This window comes from Ictidomys tridecemlineatus, chromosome 1, assembly GCF_052094955.1.
Source record: "Ictidomys tridecemlineatus isolate mIctTri1 chromosome 1, mIctTri1.hap1, whole genome shotgun sequence".
Taxonomy (NCBI): domain Eukaryota; kingdom Metazoa; phylum Chordata; class Mammalia; order Rodentia; family Sciuridae; genus Ictidomys; species Ictidomys tridecemlineatus.
The window spans coordinates 149053331-149069608 of NC_135477.1; the positions used below are offsets into that span (position 1 = coordinate 149053331).

General features: G+C 36.3%; 1 long non-coding RNA gene across 2 annotated transcripts; it reads left to right on the forward strand.

Moving 5' to 3' along the window:
• Positions 1-43: 43 nt before the first annotated feature.
• On the forward strand, positions 44-15890 carry LOC144377535 (uncharacterized). Of its 2 annotated transcripts, none has more exons than XR_013438530.1 (4): positions 44-292; positions 3965-4100; positions 12621-12726; positions 13122-15890. It is a non-coding gene; the product is annotated as an uncharacterized LOC144377535 (long non-coding RNA). The 2 variants fall into 2 exon arrangements; XR_013438529.1 differs by having other exon boundaries at positions 66-159.
• The last annotated feature ends 388 nt before the right edge of the window (positions 15891-16278 follow it).

Sequence of the window (16278 nt, forward strand, 5' to 3'; positions counted from 1 at the left end):
ATCGCCCCGCCCCAAGAGCCCCCCAGACCACTGCGCACGCGTCTAGTTAGTGCCTCAGGGAAGGCGTGGACTTGGGAAGGTGTGGACTTTCCTGCTCTCGCTTTTCTTCGTCGGTTGTTGTTACTTGAAGGTTTGCTGAGGTTCCAGGACACGCCAAAGGTGACTAGCGGGGAGTTTCCTGAGTCTTCAGCTAAATTTTTGGGACCATTTATCAGGACAAATAGATGTCTGTTCTCTCCAGAAAGAAGTAAATTGACCCATTCCATTGTCTCGAACTTAGACTGACCAAAAAGTGAGTCCCTTTATCAACATACAAGAAACCTGAAAGGAAACTTTCTGACTTTATCAAAGTGACTTTATGACTTTATCAGAAGTGATAGCAGCTCAGTGTTAAACATGTCTATATCACTTCCTGTCAAGTGCCACACCTCAGAGATAATCACTGCAATAGTTCGTTGGGCGAGCTATCAACCTTCCAACACATAAGTATATAACGAGAGCTAAATAGTTTCAAACTGCCTTATTCATTATTTTTTCAAAATATGAGATCAAACTATATGTAATGAATTTCCCCTCTTGCTTAATACATCAGGACATAGTTCCATAAGGACATACACAGATGCCACATATACTTTTTATGAACAGTTTTAGTGATGTATAATTGGCAAAATAAATTGTACCTAGCTAAAGGATATAATTTGACCAGTTTTGACACCGTTGATAACATCTGTGCAATTAAGATAGTAAACATACAGTTGACACATCTTCCCCAAATTTCCATATGTCCTTCTGTCCTTCTCTAATTCCTGTTTCAGACTTCTCCCCTACTTGCTTTCTGATATTAGAGATTAGTTTGTATTTCCTATTATATAAGTTGAATGATACAGTATGTACTTTTTTGTCTGACTTTTTATACTAATCATAATTGTTTTGAGATGTACCCATGTTGTTGCTTGTATCATTCTCTTTTTTGTATTGCTGAGTATTACTTTATTGTATGCATATATGACAGTTTGTTTATACATTCACCTGATAACTGCTGCTGTGGAGATTACTGCTTACTTTTACTTTTTTTTTTTTTGCCCTGGGGATTGAACCCAGGGGCACTTAACCACTGAACAACATCTCCAGCCCTTTTTATTTTTTATTTTATGACAGAGTCTCACTAACTTGCTTAGGGTCTAAGTTGCCGAGGCTGGCTTTGAACTTGCGGTCCTCCTGTGGCAGCCTCCTGAGCAGCTGGGATTACAGGTGTAGGCTACTGCACCAGGCTATTGTTTACATTTTTTGCATGGACATTCACTTTGTTTATATGTTATATTTTTATGGACATATACTGTACATAGGAGTGGAGTAGCTGCCAGAGCAGTGGGATAGGCTGCTGAAAGATCAAAGAAAATATCCAGATATGATGTATGAAGCATAATGTTTTAATGGAGAAATGCTTATTGGCAAGGTCCAGTGGTGATATGTGGAACAGATAGCACCTCTGCAACTCAAGCTGCTCCATCAAGTAGTACCTCCTCATCCTCATGGCATTTTTTCCTGTGGTGGTTAGATTGGCAAGTGACACATATCTTTCCATAGTATCCTCAGTTTGTTGCAGTTGCCACTGTGAAGAGGACTTTTCCATGTTACCCTGCAGAAGCAGTAACATCATTAGCATCACCTTGCTTAGTTTGTTTATATAACTAGTATACCAAGGAGCAACGGTCCTAGCAACGGTCCTAGCATTTACACAGATGGCACTCACTTTCCCTAGTTTCCAGTGTGCATAGGAGAAAGCCAGGGTCCTTCAAGATAATTTGTGTCTGGGCTGGCATGATGGTGCATGCCCGTAATCCCCAGCAGCTCAGGAGGCTGAAGCAGGAGGATCTACAGATTTCAAGCCTGCCTCAGCAGCTTAGTGAGGCTGTAAGCAACCTAGGGTGAGACCTGTCTCAAAATAAAAACTAAAAATGTGGCTCAGTGGTTGAGCACCCTTGGATTCAATCCGTGGTACAAAAAAAAAAAAAAAAAGATAATATGGGTCTGGACATTCTGGCCCTGGTTTGGTCTCATTATTCCCTTAACTGGATGGTTAGGTTTTAGGAAACAGAAGGGATCATTGAGGCGCATGGTTTTTACTGTCCCCTTTTTCTTTAAGGATGATACATAGGTATATGTTTGTAACTTTTTAAAAAGACTGCCAATGTATTTCCCAAAAGTTGGACAATTTTCATTCCCATCAGTAGTATATTGAAGTTCCAGTTATTCCACATTCTCATTTGCACTTAGTATGCTCAATCTTACAGTGAATCATTGTAGTTTTATTTTACATCTCCCTAAAACATTTTTTTCACATGCTCATTTACCATTGAGCTGTAATCTTCTTAGATAAAGTGCCTTTTCAAACACTTTTCCAGTTTTAATTGTGCTATTTGTTTTTTCATTACTGTATCTAGATAATTCTTTATATACTCCAGTTATATGTGATATGGATATGTGATTTGTAGCTATTTTTTCCCAGTGTGTGACTTGACTCTGTGTCTTTTGAAGAACAGGCATTTTAATTTTGATGAAATTTAGCTTATCACTTTGTTCTTTTATGGATAATCTGTTTGATATCAAATTTAACAAGTCTTTGTCTAAGCCAGGATCACAGGGACTTTTTTTCCTATATTTTTGTCTATATGGTTTATAGATTTAGATTTGTTTCTTTTTTTGCTGTGCTGGGGATTGAACCTAGGGACTCATTCATGGTAAGCAAGTGCTCTATCACTGAGATACATCCTCAGCACTGTAGATTTAGATTTCATACTTAATTCTAATGACACATTTGATATCATCTTTGTATATGGTGCAAGGTGTAAGGCAAAGTTCATTTTTTTCATATATATGAATCAATTCCAGCACTGCTGTTGAAAAGATTAATATTTTCCCCTTTTGAATTGTCTTTGAACCTTTATAGAAAAGCAGTTATCTTTGCATGTGTATTTTTACATTCTGTTGTTTCTTTGACATCTTTGCCTATTTTATGCCAATATCACATTGTCTTGATTTATATAACTCAAAATAAGTATTGAAATCAGGTAGTTTAGACACTTTAATTTGTTCTTCCTTTTTGAAATTCTTTTAATCACTTAATTGTCTATTCTAGATTTCTTACATTTCCTTATTAATTTAAGAACAAATGTGTGAATATCTATAAAAATGTTGCTGGTATTTTTCTGGCAATGACTTTGAATCTTGAAACCAATTTGGCATATTTAGAAAATATTGAGTCTTCAAATCCAGGAACTTAATTGGTACATTTCTCTATTTAAGTCTTCTTTAATTTCTCTCAATAACATTTGAGGTTTTTGTTACAAAGTCTTACACACTTTTTGTCAGAAATATCCCCAAGTATTCATAGTTTTAAAATTCTCTTCTAAATAGTATTGTTTTAAAATTTTAAGTTCTAATAGATTGTTACCAATATGTAGACATGTTTTTTTTTTTTTTTGGTGGGGGGTACGGGGGATTGAACTCAGGGAGCACTCAGCCCCTGAGCCACATATCCAGCCCTATTTTGTATTTTATTTAGAGAGAGTGTCTCATTGAGTTGCTTAGCACCTCACTTTTGCTGAAGCTGGCTTGGAACTGGTGATTCTCCTGCATCAACCTTCAGAGCAGCTGGTATTACAGGCATGCGCCACCACACCCGGCTACAACTGATTTTTAATATTGATTTCTATCTTTCAACCTTGCTAAAATAATTCATTAATTCTAGGAGTTTCCATTGGAATCTAGTACCTTCCAGGTCTTAAGTCATGTTGTCTGTGAATAAAGACTGTTTTACTTTCTTTTCAATATAGATGAGTTTTATTTATTTCCCTTGCCTGATCACACTGTAGCTCTACTCAACTCAATGATAAATTATTGGCATTAAATAAATGTAGAGCCATATCAATTATATTTATTTAAGACTCATTTTTTATGTCAGTTCTCCACAGGTTGATTTCCAGGTCAAGAGAAGAAGAGAAAAACTTTGTCTTGTTCCTGATCTGAGAAGGAAAACACTCAATCTTTAATCATTAATATGACACTCATAGGTTTTTTTCACAGAGGCCCTTTATCAGGTGAGATACATTTTTTAAGCAGAAGAGTGGATGTTAGACCTTGTCAAATGCTGTTTTGATGTCTACTTAGATGATCTTATGATTTCATTTGTTAAAATGATGAATTACATTGATTGCTTTTTGGATGTTAAACCAATCTTGAATTGCTGCCATAATTTTATTCTGTCATTTTTTGATATCCTTTTCACCTATTGTTGGAATTGACTTGCTAAAATTTTTTTTTAGAACTTCTGTGTCTATGTTCGTAGAGTATATTGTGTTGTGCTTTTCTAGTCCCCTGTGTAAGTTGAGAGATATTTCTTTCTTTTCAATGTTCTGGAGAGTTTGTGTAGAAATGGATATTGTTTATTCTTTAAATGTTTCATTGAATTCAACAATGAAGCCACCTGAATCTTTAGTTTATTTGTGGGAAGATTTTTAATTAAAATTCTGTTACTTCCATAGACCTAGGGCTACTCAGGTTACCTTTTTCTTCTTGAATGAGAGCTAGAGATTAACCTCTTTTAATTGATTGGTATAATATTGTTCATAGTAGTCTCTGATTGTCCTTTTACTACCAGTAGTGTCTGTAATGGCATTATCCCTCTCATTGCTGATATTGATATTTTGTACCTATATTCTCCTTTACCTGGTCAGTCTGGTTAAAGGATTGCCAATTTTATTGATCATCTCTAAGAACAAGTTTTGGTTTCATTGATTTTTCTTTACTCTTTTTTTCCCTCAATTTATACTCTGATCTTTATTTCCTTTCTTTTGGGTTTAAATTGCTATCCATTTTCTACCTCAGTGGAAACTGTGATCGTTAATTGAGACCTTTCTTCTGGTCTAACATAGGCATTTAGTACTATAAATAATCCAGTAAATACTGCTTTACTGGCATATTACTGGTTCTTGAGCTGAGGGAGTCACATAAACTCAATCTAGTTATTCAATTCTTGTGTAAAAGTCAAGAAATTCTTCTAAGGCAGTACAGTAGGGCAATCATAGGACTGTTTCTTTTCTTGGAGATCATTATCTTTTGTTGCCTGATTCTTATGTCTTAAAAGTCATTGTTTCACATATTTTTCCATATTTTACTTGTTTGTTTTGTGTTGTTTTTTCACATTGAGGGTAAATCTAACCTTTAATTCTTTATATTGGTTAGAAAGAGAAATCTCCTTATAATTTGTAATGGTCAAATGAGCAATCCCCTTATATGAAAACCTTACAATTTCTCTAACTATTCTCCGATCACTAAACATTTATCTTTATTGTTACAAAATGTGCTGTGAAGATTATATATGTTGATGCACTGCTGTAAATGTTGAATATTTCTAGGATGGAGTTGCTGGTTCAAATGTTTTACATTTTGATGAAAACAGTCATATCTAAAATAATATCAGCCATATAGCTATTATATATTTTATTCCCAACTGATTAAAATATTATGTAGTAACAATAACAAAAAGATATCCCTGTATAGTCCTTTTATAGGAAGTATTATTAAGCTTTGAGTAAATAATGATTCTGGTTGTGTCAGGATAGGCTAGGTTATGCTGCAATAACAAACTTGCAAATCACAGTGATTTAACACAACAAAGATTTATTTCTCAGGTATGCTACATTACTATCACAATTCACTGGGAGCTTTGGTCCCTGTTACTTTCATTCTTGGCCTATGGATGATGGAGCCACTATCTAGAAAGTTGTTGGTTGGGACAAAGGGAAAGAGACAGTGGGAAACATGCACTGCGTCTTAAACTTCTAATTGCATGTCAAGTCCATTCTCATTTTATCACTCAAGGCTAGTCAAAATGACCCTCTCATATGCCTGGTGCCGCAGTCTGGCTGGGCACAAATCACGAGCCATTGAAGCAGGAACAAACTTTATTTCTGAACTCCACCAGCATACTCCACACGCTCCTGGGAACTCTCCTGAATGCGGCTCCTCCAGGAACCACCAACCGGAAAATCCCTCCTCCAGCACTTCCCCAACCAATGTGAACTCTCCAGGAATCCCTGCGAGAGCTCAACTGGAACTCAACGGGAACTCTGCGAGAACTCCAAAGTAGCAGGCCCAGGCGGACAGTAAAGGTCTAATATACAATTAAATCAATTCAGCATCATCTTAATGGCTCATCTCTCAACCAATACTATTGGCAAAATGCCAGGGGCCATTCCGACTCGGCTGTGGCTCTCAGCAGCCTGGAACAAGAAACTTAGAATATTTTGGAACGATTATGGTGAGTGTTACACTAGTAAAATTATGCAACCAAAATTTCAGTGAAATATTTTGAAGCACACAATGATGTTTTTATTTGGGGGAGCTATAAAGTTCTGGAGTGAGCAAATCCCAAGACCACTTTCACCTGTGATGCCAACGGCAGAGTTTGGAGGTTCTCAAGACCATCCTCAAATTTGATAATTCACTAGAAAGGCTCACAGAACTCACTGAAAACTGTCGTATTTGTGGTTATGGTTTATTATAGTGAAAAGATAAAGAGAAAAATCAGCCAAAGGAAGAGATTTGTAAAGCAGAATTTGGAAGAGATCCATGGACATCGTCAAGCACATTACCTACAAAAAAAAATATACTTCATGATTTCCCTTTGTTATAATTTGTCTGATTTGAACCTGCAATGAATTTAATTATGTCTTAAAGATCTATTTTCCTTATGAATTTTTGGATTCTACCATTTAAAAGGTTGTTTAATTTGTTTTCTAATTAGGTCAAGATGTTTTGTCTGTGCAGACATCTCTCAAGGTTTTTGAGACACAGCTTTTGCCTCATATTCTTTTAGATTAAGTTTTCCCTAAAGGAAATTAGTAAAGGAACTACTTAACCAGCTCAATGATAGGACTATTTGTTTTAAAAATAATAAAGCCTTGCTAGTGTGTCTCTGAGTGAAGAAGAACTTGCTGCTGTTTGCGTCGTATTCACAGCATGACGCCCTACAATTGGGGAATTACGAAATAAGCATTTCTAAATGGGTCAGGTTTAGTCATCACTGACAACATGATTCAAAGCCATTACACTGCTTTGAAGAGTGAAGAAAGCCAAGGGCATTTCATGGAGCTCACGATTGGACGATTTCATTAACACCAGGTTCGTCTGGTGTATAGTAGCCTTGTCTCACACAGCCTCACAGATCTGAACTTACTACTTTTTTCAACAGGAAGAAAAATGATTTTTAACTTGTTACTTTTGACTAGTACTTTTCTAGTTAAGATTTTATACTGGGAAGTCTTTCAAATGTAGCATTGAATCATATTTTCCACCTTTGTAGATTATATGGTTTTAAAAACTACAATTCAAGGAAAATAAGTCTGCAAATATATTTTGTTTGAAAAGAAACAGATGATTTTATTGCCATGTTTAGAAATTTCATAGGAGTACTTTGTTAATCTAGAGATAATTTTCTGTGGTCACTTTATGAAATATGAGACCCTGAATTATTACTTTGATTGTCAGCACAAATCTGGGATCATTGAGAGAAACAGGGTCAGCCATTCAAAACCACTTAATAAAAGTAGGCTAGTTAGTAGGTCATGTTTTATAGCTGTCTTGGTGATCGACCTTCTAAAGGATGGTTTAAAAAGTAATTGTTAGAAAAAGTGAGCATTTCTTAGATTTTTGAACAAAAGGAAAATTTTAACACTTGAGTCATTTTTCTTATTAAGAATAATGAACTCCATTCAAATTTCTAAATTTTGATTTCTTGATTTATGACAAATTCCTCTATGGTAATTCACAGTCTTTGAAAATAGGCATATCTTAAAATTGAAAGTTAATTATAGACTACTTTAATTTTATTTACTGGTTTTAAAAAGAAAATGCTCCAAAATGCTTTTTTTAATGGTAATTCTTTAATAGAAGTTCTGTATTGTCTTATCAGTCACATTGAGATCACAAATTAGAATAATTTTCAATGGAAGTAGAAAAATACCATAATGTTTAGTGGAAATGATATTTTAAACACCACATCATTGTGGTGGCAATAGTCTGCCAGCAAACACACCAATCAAGTAACAACAAGAAATAGGGAAACTCCTTAAAGCCAAGATATTAAGAAGACTTTGAAAAAACAGATTCATGGACATCAGCAAGATTTACCAATCAAAGACTGTGTAACAGATGCAGGACAGAGGACAGAGCAAAAGAACAAACTGTGAACCACATACCTATCTGTACAACACAGCTAGGTGCTCACATCTCTGATTCTATATATACAGTTGCTACCATGTTTCCTAGATTGTGGGGGTTTTGTTTGTTTTTGTTTTTGTGATGCTGGGGATTGAAACCAGGACCTTGTGCAAGCTAGGAAAGCACTATTACCATGGGGCCGTGCTCCCAGCCCATGATGGCAGTATTATTATTGGAATAATCATTAATGTTATCCCTAAAATAGAAATTAAAATAGAGCATTAAATGTCTGACTTTTACAGTTCCCTGTATGGACTTCCTATATTGACTAAAACAAAAAGAACACCTAAAGGGAGAGTTACATCTTCAGATCTCTCACAAATATTGTTACTTTAACCTTACAAAAATGGGGTAAGGTATGTAGAACATGTACAAATAAATATTTAAGTGAAACCACCTACTTGGACAATGTGCATATCTGGCACTTGAAGTAGGGTGACTCCTAGGCTTCCAGAGAAACTCCAGCCTTTTGAGAATGCACAAAAAGGTAGGGGAAAGATTTCCTCCCTGGAAGGGAAAGACCTCAGGTATCAGATTTGGAATTATTTTCTTTCTGTAATCGTCATTCTCATCATAGTTATTCAGTTGGGGATAAATCATAGTTTAAAAAGTATATTTTAGATGCCCCAATTCTTGTTGAGTATTTTTGCCCTTATAGGCAATAATAGAAAATTTGTCTTCCGAAAATATTTTATTACTCATTTTCCTTTATCAACATCTATCCCACATTCTTACCTTTAGGGAACTTTTAAAAATCTTTGAAAGGAAATCACAATAACATCCACTATTGACTGAGGTGTGTTTTATTAAGAGCAAATTGCAATTGAGTCATATCCTGAAATGTGTTATTAATTTTAGTAGCACAATTATACAAGTGCTTTAGATGAGCATCCAGCTAAACTTTTATTATATTGATGCATTTCCCTTTGAAACAGAGTTTTTATTTTCAAACCAGGGAAATTCACTAATAATAAACTTGTAGAATTATATATGTGTTGTCTTTAGCAAGTAGTGGTTACCGTGTGTGAATACTTCATTGACCCCTAAGTATAATATTTCAGTTGCATTACTTTGGATTATCCAACTAGAAACTTAATTAATTAATTACAGCATTGCTTATACAACATTCATAGCGTCCCTAGCATTTTTCCTATTTGCTCTCAGGTTGATGTTAGAGCATTATCCAATCACAAAGAAAATGAATTTGAGCAAATGACCCTTTGCACAAATTCAGACTTCTTTAAACTCTGTAATTCATATGAAACCTACTTTTAAGTAACCTAAATTTAATTTAGACTGCTTTTGGCATCATTCCATAGATATAGATTGAGAATTGTGAGTTCTCAATTGCTGAGTTATGCAGAAAAACTTCTAAATAGTTTTTTACATCAAATAACTTGAATTTTAAATTGGTATACAGCTTCTTTCAGAGTAGAAAAACGTAGTGAGAAGCATACCCTAATAGCTTTCTGTGACTGAATGGCATAATATAATATCATCTTAGTTTTAGTTTATCTGATTCTTAGGCCAAATCATAGACATGCTTTTAAATATAGTACAATTAATATAAAGTTTCTGGGGGTAAACTACTTAATTTCGTCCTATTCCATGGCAACTCTATGAACTCCTTCAATGACTTCTTCTGTCTGCTCCAGCCAGTCTTCTCTTGGCTAGTTCCCCTCCCCCACCTTTACATACTGTAATGCCCCACAGCTCAGTCCTGGGGTACTCTCCCTACCTGCACTCTCTTGGTGGCAGCTTTCCTTCTCATGACTTTAGACTTGTTTATATGTGACTGATTCCCAATTCTTAATTGTCAATCCCAACCTTGTCCTTCAACTGTGGACTTTTTTGTTCAACTTTTTACTTGATTTTTATTAGATTTCCAATAGTTAGCTCATGCTTCTGTGCAAAGTAAATTCCAGATCTTCTCCACAACTTGGTCCTTGTGCTCTTCTTATATTGATGAATAGCAGTTCCATTGCTTAGACCCAAACCTTTGAGGTGATCTTTGATTCCTCTATTTCCTTTTATGTTCTCCATTTCCATCTGTCAGAAAAACCCTCTCAGCTCTACAACACTGCCTTCAGAACACATCCAGAATCTGAATGTGTTCCCTACCACCTTGCCTACCACTAGACTTGTCCAAGTCAGCATCTTCTCTCACCTGAGAGTACAGTAACGTTCTAACTGGCTTCTTTACTTCTGATCTTGTCATCTACAATGTCTTAATACAGTAATTAGAGCAGAACAAAACCCTCCAATGGCTTCTTCTCAAAGTAAGAGCCAAGTCCATACTAGGACAGGACCTACAACTTCCCCCATCTATCTCTTACACCCTTCCCCCAATCTCTTTGATTTCATCTTTTATTACCTCTCCCTCCCTCTGCTCCAGTCACAGTGCCCTTCTCCTTGCTGTGGCTCAAATCCTGCCATCACACTTCTGCTCCAGGGCCTTTGCACTCACTTCTCTCTCTACCTAGAATATTCTTTCCATAGATAGCTGTAAGTTTCACTCGTTGTTCTCTTTCAGGACTTGTTCAAGTGACACCTGCTTTATTTTCTTCTTAATACTAAACACGAAATACATATTGTGCTCCCATTTCTCTCCTTATCTTATCTACTCTTTACATTTTCTAGAATGTAAGCTCCAGGCAGACAGGGATTTTTATCTGTTTTGTTCTCTGAGGAATTCTCACTACTTAGAGTAGTGCTTGGCACCTGATAGGTACTTGATGCATAAACAGAGAAAAAGATAAATACATGAATGTCTTGTCATCTCACAAAATTGTTCCAGGAGTCAAGACTATAGATAAGGAGATAGAGGAAGGATGGATGGATGGATTGGTAGATAGATAGGTAGATAGACAGATGATAGATACATGATACAGATAATGCCTGCAGATAGGTTGGTATAGCCTGTCACTACCACTCCCTGCAAGCTCGTCTAGGAAAAGTAGTTCAAGTACCAATATGCAATTATAGATATAATGATCCCATTTTAGGGTAAAGACAGCATATAATCATACATTTTATATTTCTGAGAAATTAAGTATTAAATAATGACTTTCATTTAAGCATCTTAAAATATGTTACAAAAATGAGTACTGTAATTACCTGTAGTTATACATCACTATTATATATCAAGTAGTAATAGAAGGCTTAATGGATTCAAGATCTCACTGGCTTGACACATTTGGATTAGAACAGAAAAGGCTAGATAAGCCCAAGTGGCAGTTTGACATTTACACTATGTCATTTAAACTGTGGAAAGTCTATTATTGCATGGCTTATTAGCATAAGAAAAAAGTGAAATGACTTGTAGACTATCAACAGAGTCCCATGGTGACCTTGGGCCAGCTAGTTACCTCAGTTAACTTCACTGTGCTTCCTGTCTCCGTGGGTATGTCATAGTTGAACAGATTACTCAGGGAGGGCTTGAGAGGAAGTGGGGCTGGCTCTTGGTGGTTAACCAGAAGTGTTTCCCTGAGATCAAAGTATGAGTGACAAGTGTGCTCAGTGTTAACCACACATATATTATGACAGTTGTTTTTCAGGAGACTCAGCCCTTACCAACTTTCCATATGTTTAGATTGTGGCTTTGGGGCCCTGGTGTCCTGATGGCTTGTCCCTTAGCACCTAAATCTCCTCTTCAGATGCCCAGAACCCTCATTCTTCTTCCTTTCAAAACCAGCACAAATGAAAGCCTCAGTCAAAGCTCAAACACCTGCCTCTTCTAAGATTCTTAACATGCTTTGGAGAGATCAAAAGCAGAAGCAAAACTAGTGAAGTGCCTATAAGCCAGATCCAGCCTCAGTGTTGGGGGACAGTATTTTGACAGACAATGCCCTGGAGATAAAGTCCCCTAGGACATATACAATTCCTGTACTGCTAACAGCCAGCATGAAACTGCTCACCTAGTACAAGGAACTTTGCCCTGTGAATCTGTAGTCTGAAAGAAATGCCAGCAGGCCTTCCTCAATCAATTTAGACTGCTGGAGAACTAGAGAACTTTACAAGTTACTGAGTCTAATCTTCTCACTGCATAGCTGAGGAAACTTCAGGAAATTAACTGCTGACCTGTGAGCTCCTCAGTAGAGAGTCTGTGTCTTAATTTTTGTGTATGCTTTAAAAGACCAGAATGCAGCTCTTATAAAAAGTCCTATAATTTAGCATGGTCATTCTATATCTCTTTTTGATCTAAAGCAATAATTGAATTTATCAGCCAGTATGCTTTCAAATAAAAATTCCCATGATCCAGGAATACAAATTATATAGATTAATGAGGTTTTTCAGTTAGGCCCAGGAAGAAACTAACTTTTTATCTGCCTCTACAGTGGACTATCCCATGACCACAGGCAACAAGGCAGTAAATTAGTATTATCTGCATGATCAAAGAAGAATCCTGGTGGTGTGAAGAGGACCCTGAACAAGAGAAGGCAGGTATGAACTTAAACCCGGACTTTGTCACTTTGTCCAGCCATTTTACTTTGGGCAAGTACTTCATGCCTTTGGGAGGTAGAAAACTTTCTAAGAATTAACAGAAAGTACTGTCATGTATATATAGGACAGGGCAGATAGATGAGCAAAGTACATGGGCAATAATTTTGCCCTAAAGATGAGATACCTCTTTGATTCTGTCTCAGTCTATTAAAGGTGTGGAGAAACAGGTTGTCTATAAGGGTTCAGTGCTAACTTGTGCCATCCCAACTCTTTCTAAGTCCTTCCTGTAGTCAGAAAATGGACATCTGAACTAGTTTGAGCTGGGTTTCTGTCATTTTTGATTCAAAGGATTCTGATTAATACATCCTCTCATTTTTCAAATGTGTCTCATATAGATGGAGTGACTGATTGAAGTTGCATAGCATGTTGGAAACAAAATCTGGATTTGAAATCAGGTCTACTGATTTGCATCCCAATGCATTGTCTGCCACACTGTGCTTTATAGACTCCATCTTGTGAATTGCTTCATACTTTCTGAATGATGGTACAGGTCATTTCCCCTACTGCACTGCATCACAGCAAAACCCATTCATCTATGCAAAAGATGGAGGACCGTTTATTGAGGGTTCTAAGATATGAGAGGAGAGCTTAGATGAGTTTGTGTGTGTCTAAGTCAGTCCACATAAAAGATTCAGTGAGGTCAGCACTGAAGGCAGAAACCATGTACGTGATTCTACCTGCCTCCCCCTCCAGTTGAATATCTATAATGTTCTAAGCACAGAAATAGGGTTTCTTTTCCATAATTGCATTCATAGGTAATTGTCTCACCTTGAGTTTCTTCCATAATTGAAACTCAGTAGGAATTTGAAGGATGGAAAGAAGGAAGAAAAAAAGAAAGATAAGAAAGGAGAGAAAAAGGGAAGAAGAAGGAAAGAAGAAAAGTAGAAAGGATTTCAAGTAAACGTTTTTTTTCTACTGTTCAGCAGAATTTATACTTAATAACTAGTATCTTACAGTGATCTCAAAAGATGTCATAACACCTAGTCCATGATGCACAACTACTTTTCCTAACTGAGCAGAAGAAATGGTGAGAAGAAAAACTCCAAGTCAGAGCCTCAGACCACAAGCTGTCTTGGGAGACCTGAAGATTAGGAGCAAATGAGGCAACAGAAGATGATGATACTTGATAGCAGGCCTTGCGTCGTAGTTCTGTGAACTGCTCAGTCACGACCAGTAATATTCACTTACAAAGGCTGAATATTAGAGTCAATTATGTGAAAGTGGGCAGTTCTTGAACTTAGTAACACAATGAATAATGTCTTAGTAAACTTGAACACTTAATGATGAATAGATTGGACTAGGATTCTATTGTTTAGTATGCGTTGTATCATTCTTTGTGATCAGATTTTGTAGGCCACAAACAGGATGTACATAAATAATGAACAACAACAAAAAAAAGGTTTCAGAGTGAAGAAAAAAGTGTTCATCAAAGGAATTTGTTTTGCGTGCCTTTGTAAAAGTATTCTCCACTTTAAAACTTTTGCTATTCTCTAGTTTTCATTTTGGTAATGCCGGGCAATACCCCAAAAGTTTCTTTGGTATCATAATCAAAGTATTGACGGGCATTTTTTACCATCCTACTTTTAGCTAATATGTAGACATTACAAAAAAGAAAGGGGAAACTATTTCACTATCATCTTCATCAGATTATCAAAATAGAATATATTATGTAAATTCTATTAAAATAGACTTTCTTAGGAATAGACCTTATACCCCAAACAGCAAATACATATTCTTGGAAGCGCAATTGATATTCTTCACTATAGGCCATGAACTACTCAATAAATATGTCTCAATAAATTTTGAAATATTGAAATAAAATATATTTTCTTTAGGTAAGATATCTGTAGCCTAACTTAGATGATAATCTAGAAGATCTAGATTCAGTTGCAAATGGGTTTTTATTGATGTTTATATCAAAGGTTTTACATTCCAAGCATAGTACATTATAGTAAATGTTTTTGAACTTTTGAAATGTTTAGAAAACTTAAGTGTGAAATTAAGGTACACTCAAACATTGCTGATGGGACTGAAAATTGGTGCAACCATTATGGAAAGTGGTATGGTGATTCCTCAGAAAACTTGGAATGGAACCACCATTTGACCCAGTCATTCCACTCATAGGTTTATATACCAAGGACTTAAAAATCAGCATACTCCCGTGACACAGCCACATCAATGTTTATAGAGGCTCAATTCACAACAGCTAAACTATGGAACCAACCGAGGTACCCTTCAACAGATGAATGGATAAAGAAAATGTGATATATATACACAATAGAATATTATTCAGCCTTAAAAAAGAATGAAATTAGGGCATTTGCTGATAAGTGGATGGAGCTGGAGAATATCATGCTAAGCAAAATAAGCCAATCCCATAAAACCAAAGGCCAAATGTTTTCTCTGATATATGGATGCTTAACTCACAATAAGGGCAGAGGGGCTAGGGAAGAATAAAGTTAGTTTAGGTAGAGGGGAATAAAGGGAGGAGAGAGGGATTAGGGATGGGAAGAAAAGTCAAATGAATCAGACATTATTACCCTATGTCATATATAACTACACGACTGGTAAGATTCTTCATCATGTACACCCAGAAAAGTAAGAAATTATACTCCATTTATGTATGCAGAAAAAGAAAAATAATTTGTTAGGATTGACTGATGGCACTGACATCAACCTGCTAGTTTCTTAATGTTGAAAGTTTTATAACTTAAGTACATGGTTCACCATCCAACAAATTGTTTGTCTGTTTCTTGGGCTTATTTTTCCATCTGTGTCTCTAAGTGCACGTCACTGTCTCTCTAAGAAATTCTAAAGACTTGGCTTTGCTGGTTAGCCACGTACAGTCTTTATTATGAGATTGTACAATAGCTCCACATGTCATTTTAACCATTGATTCTTTCATTCAAGTGTTCATTCAACAAATGTGTGCCATTCACTGCTTAAGACTCTTAAAATAGAGGTGGACCAGACAGAAGAAATGTTCCCTGACTTTAGAGTTTTTATTATTGTGGGAGAGAAAGAGGAAGCAACAAGATATAAACAAGTGAGTAAAATAAAAAAGAGAGAGAGAGAGATTTTTAGAGGTTGGTAATTGCTATCAAGAAAACAGAACAGGTAATAATATAGAGGGTTAGAGGAGGGCAATATGAATAGGGTCACTGAGGAAAATCCTACTGACCATGTAGTATCTGAGCTCAAGATGAGCTCTGGATGGCAAGAAAGAACCGGCCTGAGCAAAGTTCAACAGGCTGGAAAGAGGAAGAGGGACAGACTGGCATTATGTAGGAAGCAGAGAGAAAAATAGCAATTGGGGGATGAGTGCTGAGGCTAGAGAAGGACATCACAGGCTGTGGTGGGAAGTTGAAAATGTCCTAAGAGTGTTGGGATGACATTGAGAGTCCACTTTGATTCTAGCTGGTGGATAATGCATCCTAGGGAGCACCCACTGCAGTGAGGAAGGCTGCTGGTTGTCTTTGTAGGCTGGATCCT